The following is a 5,989-nucleotide window of genomic DNA, read 5'->3' as shown; positions in this document are numbered from 1 at the left end:
CATCAACAAGGGCATGGCAGATTTCACATCACTTCAGTATTTTGAGATGCAATAGACAAGATGTTAGATCATCTCATCTAGTCTCTTTTTCAAGGAAAATTTGTAAGTGACGATATTTCAACATCTCTTCCAACCTGGGCTGTTCTGTTATTGTTATCACCAGAAAAGGATATCAGTTATTGACAGCTGCTTAACAAATTAGGTCATAAACATTTCCCATATCCATTATCTTTAGCGGTTGTTTCTTGTCTAAAATTAGAATTTTGATTTAGTAATGTTTTGAGATATTTTGAAAAGCGTTTCTTTATTCTAATTGAAACAACAAAAAAACTACTTGAATATTGAAATGATAATCTGCCAATCAGCTATACATAATGTTTCAGTTCCCATGATGGGAAAGGAATGGCCTTGGTCCATGCATTTATGAAGGCCTCTTTCCTCAAAGCAGTAGCCAACATATGACAGTCTTTTGAATGTAAAGCCCAAGAAGATGCAGTTCATCGCCTTCTATCTGGCTTTTCACCTCCAGGCACCTGATGCTTCTGTCTGAGACATGTGGACTCATGGTGCAGAAGAGAGGTGACAGGAATGATTTACAGAAGATACAAGTCCACCTGGAGAACCAGAGCTGTATCTAACACTGTACATGAGACAAAACAGATCTTGCATTTACATGGTAACCAGACAACTGTTTAGCCTAGAAGAATCAAAGTCCAGTATCTACACTTGACTTATAACAAAGTATCAGTTTTTCCATCACAGTAATTATGGTCCATATGTGAAAAAAATATAGAACAAAACCAAGCAATTGAGAAATTTCAACAGACTATAAAATTATGGACAACACTGAATATTCATGAATATAACATGTAAAATGTGTTTACTTCACACTTTGACTCCTTCGAAAACTACTTCAAAGAACAAAGTGCATTCATAGATACACTAGTGCTACTAAATTTATTCAGCCTCCTCTTGCCTGACTCGCTTCTCCTCCTTTTTCTCGCAGACAGCCAACTCAACACAAGTTCTTAGTCTGCACACATGACTGTACTCTTCCTGGCTCCAAATGCTGCTGTGGCTTTTGCTTGGCTAGAGCAGCACATGAATATAAGTGGTCACAGAAGCATGGAAAATTCTCCCTCCTTCCATGAAAATAATTGTACTTTGTCTTTTATTATAGAATCCAACATTAAAGATGAGTAGTATTTCTGATATACAATTAAGAAGCAGAAAGTTTCAGCATAAGGTTTTATCAGATACTTTAAAAAATCCAAAGTGTGGGAGTAGGGTAATTACTGTCATTTTATTGCACTCTCTCTAACTATCTACAATTATCTCTTTATACTAGTAATCAGCTTTATACCATTTGATCTCCTTTGCTTTTTATCCATCTAATTACAAAGTAGCAGTAGATGTTTGCATCACAAAGATTGGTTTGAGTACCCATCGCAATCTCCTTCAATTTTCAAATGTCTGCATTTTCCCAAAGGCACAGGACTGAAGACTAAGCACATATTTAAAGGCTATGTCTTACGTTTTATTTCAAGAACACTTTTATGCAGGAATACACTTCGTACTTTTTACAGCAGCAGTGTTCAATACAGATTAGAGTCAACAGTATGAAAAAGCATATATCTCTGTTTTGTCCAATACTATTGCACTGCTGGGTCAGAAACAATGAACTTGTGTTCCATTTTACTAGTGCATACTCGACAAATACAAGCCTTGTTGAAACATTAAACAATAACAGTAATTTCAAAACAATGCAACAGTTCTACATTTGACCTTATTTCAATTATCAAACAAACAACTAAATTAAGAGGATGAATATTTTGGATTATTAGAAAATCCTATGTCAGCTGGAACTTTGCATTAAAGCCAGCTGAGGCAAGGGAAAATTGATTACACTTTGCTTTGGTGCAGGCATTGCTCACCTAGATATGATTACAGCTGAGTGTCGGCTTCAAATTTGCATTCAAACAAAGTAAGAGTGCTAGAAAAATAAACAAATAAATAAACACTCAGACTGACAGACAGACAAAGATGTTTCTCTGAAACCACGATATCCAACTTGCTTACAATAGTCCACCAGTAAACAGAGTCTTTCATTCCACTGTTCTGGAAACTAACCTAAACAAGCAACTTCATGAGCCTTAACAAAATATACTGACTGCACAATAATGGGGAGGCACTTAGACTATCTGAGTTTTTTGCTTATCACAGCCATGTGGATCTTACCAGATGTTATAGTTACAAGTAGCCCCCTGATGATGCTTCTTCCAATTCCTAACTTCAAGTATTTCTACAAACTGTACTTAAACAGATACTGGTATCATTTCTATAGATACCACCTTCTGTCTTCTTCCCATAGGCCCCAGAGTTCAATAAAGCCCATATGTAGCAAATCCAATCATACCGTGGTCACTCCTACCTATAAATTTAGAAATTTAGGAAAAAAATAAATGGGAAATTTGCCTTGGTACTTGAATTTCTAGGCTAAAGTAAAGTTTTATATTGGCTAAGTGCCTGCTACTAATGTATTTAATACTAATGAAATAAGTACCTCTCATTAAATCTTTAGAAAAGAAAGACTGAATACCTCAGTTAACAGATGCTGAATGTGTTGATGCTAGTACAGAGACTCATAAAGGACAATGCTTTCTGTTAATTCTTCTTTGTCTCTTGCTGCAGTCTGAAATTGGGATTGGGATTAAAGACAAACTCTCAGAAAAGTAGGAATGAAGAATTTTGTTTATTGTATAAGAGGAATAGCTGAGGTAAGTAAATGTTTTATACTCGTATCTACAGATATCTGACGCTTGGTTGTGATTAGTGATAAGCTTGGGGTTTTTGCATCAAAGAAATACATGAACACATCACAAATACAACAGGGAACACTGTAATAGATATAAAAATAGACAAGATATAAAAACGTAAAAAAATATACACAATAGATATCATGATAAAGACTCTTCAGGAAATCTCTGAAAAAAAAATCTGTTAAAAAAATCATATTTCTACCCACCTACTAGTTGTAGTAAATCATGATCAGTGCATTTTAAAACTATTAATCTATCTAGATACTAGATTGGCTTTGTTATGTTTTTAAAAGATGACCTAGAAAGTACATATTTTAGCATTAGTATATCTTACACAGTGAGAAAAAGATACTGGTATAACTGCTTAACACAATTCCTTTCAGTTTCTTTGAGAGAAAAAGCTTTAGTATTTTCTAATGTGCTGAAAGAAGGTTCTGGAAAACTTTCCACTCATTGCTTAAATTAGACACTGTCATCCACTTCAGTAAGGAAAGTAGAAAAAGCAATTGAAATCTTGCTTTTGCTCAGGTTCTGTGTGGCTTAAACCTAAGTGTGGTCTGCAAAAGCACAAGTACCTCACATTACTCACTTCAACTCTGTGAAGCTTCGCTTCAGGTGAAATTGTCAATTAAGAGGATGCTGCAGTAGCCAAGAGGTTTTGGAAAACGAGGTTAAAAGAGTCATTTTGTTACATAAAAGGCTTTCTGTGGAAGAACTTAAAGCCTCCAAGAGAGGTGACATTTCTGATAATTTCCTGAGTTAACTGTTTCATAGGTGCAAAAGATTCCAGAACATATGTGTGTTGCTTACTAAAAAAATTACAAAGGGGAAATTATAAATTACAGTTGTGTATTATTTGATATGTCTGTGCTGTTCTTCTCGTGTTACCAGGCAAAATTTTGGTGTAATATAAAGTATACTCACATATTACAGAACTTGACCAGGAGGTTTGTGTCCCTGGAGTACCAGATGGTACAGATGTATGCTGTAGATTATTGTGAAAGGCTTTTCTGTGTCACAGCACGCAATACAAAAGGAGCAATTAAGATGGTGTCAGGATAAATGGAGGCAAGCAAACAGAAGGGCTCTCTGATTCCTGGAGCCAGACAGAAAAGCCTGCAAAATTATTGGTTTTGAATTTCTACTTACTACTGCCCAGAGGTAATTGCAACAAAATTCTCCCCAGGGTTATATGCAACAGCTATTGTTCAATGTTACCCAGCAACTGGCGTGCTGACATTAACGATCAGACACCTTTCTACCACGGCGTAAACATATTCGACACTTCAGCTTAATAGAAGCCACCAGCGTGCTCTAACAGCACAGAAGGCCGGCTGTACGATGGACTACGTCAGAAGACGAGAGGCCAGCAAGAAGATGATTGTCCCTCTCTTCTCTGCCCTCGTGAGGCCCTTCTGGAGTACTGCGTCCAGGTCTGAGGCCCCCAGTACAGCAGGGATGCAGAGCTGTTAGAGAGGGTACAGAGGAGCGCCTGAAAGGTGGAAAACCACCCCAACAAGAACAGGCTGAGAGAGCTGGGGCTGTTCAGCTTGGTTCCCCAAGCTCTAGGGAGAACTTCCAGTACATATGAGCAGGAGAGGAACTATCTTTTTACATGTTCTGATAATGGCAGGACAAGAGGGAATGACTTTAAACTAAAAGAGGGAGCTTTGGGTTAGATGTGAGGAAGAAATTTTTCACTGGGAGTGGTGAAGCACTGTCACAGGCTGCCTGGTAAGGTTGTGGATGTCCTGTCTCTGGGGGCACTTAAGGCCAGGCTGTGGGAATGGGATAAAATGTTGTTTCTGCATTGAATATTGAAAAGGGCAACCTAAAGTAGCTGTAGCATATCCTTAGAAATAGATGATGTGAAAAGTAGAAATACCATATACATATTAGAAATATATTTTAGAAATATAGTTACCAAATTATATGACAAATTCTTTCTCACAAAACTTCAATAGACTTTAAATGTTCTAAACAATGTGGGTATAGCATTCTGAACTGGGAAACATATTGTGAGGTTGTTCAAAGGCCAGCAAATGTGAAATACATTTAACAGGCTTTCAAGGAGCCAGGGCCTTTACGCAAAGCAGAACTGTCCCATTCTGTGGGAATGTTAGGATGCTATAGACAGGCTCCAAGATACTCCCCTCTATCCTCCTTCCAAGCTTATTGCTATGCAAGGACAGACGGATGACCAGAACAATGACCCAGTGTAAAGGGCACAAATGCTAGGGGGTAATTAAACAATTAGGAGGTTATGCTTACGTTTCTGTTGTAAAGCAGGCATCCAACACTTAGGACCAGATGTTTGTTAAGAAAGCAATTGTTAGAAGGCAATTAACCAATTAAGATATCTGTGTTTGGGTGGCAAGGGTTTGTGTTTACTTGGTATCTGCACGATTAGTGAAGCGTAGCAGAAGAGTGTGAACCTGCAGTACTCAGCTGATGAGGAACCAGGGGAGAAAGAGATAAAAGATGTAATGCTGTTTCCTGTATACACTCCTGCTTGCAGGAGGCCCGCCATTGCAACTGTGAATAAAATTTGCTTTATCAGAGATAACATCCTGGAAAGTTATTTGGATATTTCCAACAAGGCTGGATGAGGCCCTGGGCAGCCTGTTCTGGTGGATGGCAGTGCTGCCCATGGCAAGGGATTGGAACTAGATGACCTTTATGGTCACTTTTAACCCAAGCCATTCTGTGATTCTTTTAGCAGCAATTCCCCAAGCCGGGGGACTCCCTGTCTGAGCTCCCTTCACCACGGCTAGACCAAGCTTTTGGGCTGGCATTGTTCCTTACACACCCCAGCACGAACAGACACACAAGCCACCGCATACGGCGCTCGCCAGCGGGCACCAAGCGAGACCACAGCGCTGCCGGGCCGACACCAAGGCCAGCCGGAAACCCGCACCGCACGGCCGCCCCGTTCACGGCACCCGTCCCTCAGCACCGCCCCCCACCAACGGCCACCCGCGGCCCGCGCCCCAGCCCCGGGAACGGAGCTGGCCAATCAGCAGGCGGCATCGCTGACAGGCAGGAACCGACAAAGGGTGTCGCGTTGCAGCCGAGGGGCGGGACGGCTTCGCACTCCCAATCTCCTCAGGCCGAGCTCTCTGATTGGCTACTTTTGCGCCAAGATGCCCAATCAGAGAGTGCCTTGCAGA

At 40.0% G+C, this 5,989-nt stretch overlaps 1 long non-coding RNA gene across 2 annotated transcripts; it reads right to left on the bottom strand.

The window, feature by feature from the left end:
• Positions 1-1,327: 1,327 nt before the first annotated feature.
• LOC149913062 (uncharacterized) lies at positions 1,328-5,904 on the bottom strand. 2 transcript variants are annotated; one of them, XR_016461611.1, is made up of 4 exons: positions 5,629-5,904; positions 3,744-3,935; positions 2,600-2,692; positions 1,328-1,993 (listed from the first exon to the last, which is right to left on the bottom strand). It is a non-coding gene; the product is annotated as an uncharacterized LOC149913062 (long non-coding RNA). The 2 variants fall into 2 exon arrangements; XR_016461610.1 differs by lacking the exon at positions 5,629-5,904 and having other exon boundaries at positions 3,744-4,769.
• Positions 5,905-5,989: the final 85 nt, after the last annotated feature.

The sequence above is a fragment of the Phasianus colchicus genome, chromosome Z (genome assembly GCF_987193195.1).
Source record: "Phasianus colchicus chromosome Z, bPhaCol1.hap1.1, whole genome shotgun sequence".
NCBI classification, from domain to species: Eukaryota; Metazoa; Chordata; class Aves; order Galliformes; family Phasianidae; genus Phasianus; species Phasianus colchicus.
Note: the sequence above shows the minus strand (reverse complement) of the source record. Positions and strands in the feature narration are given on the sequence as shown.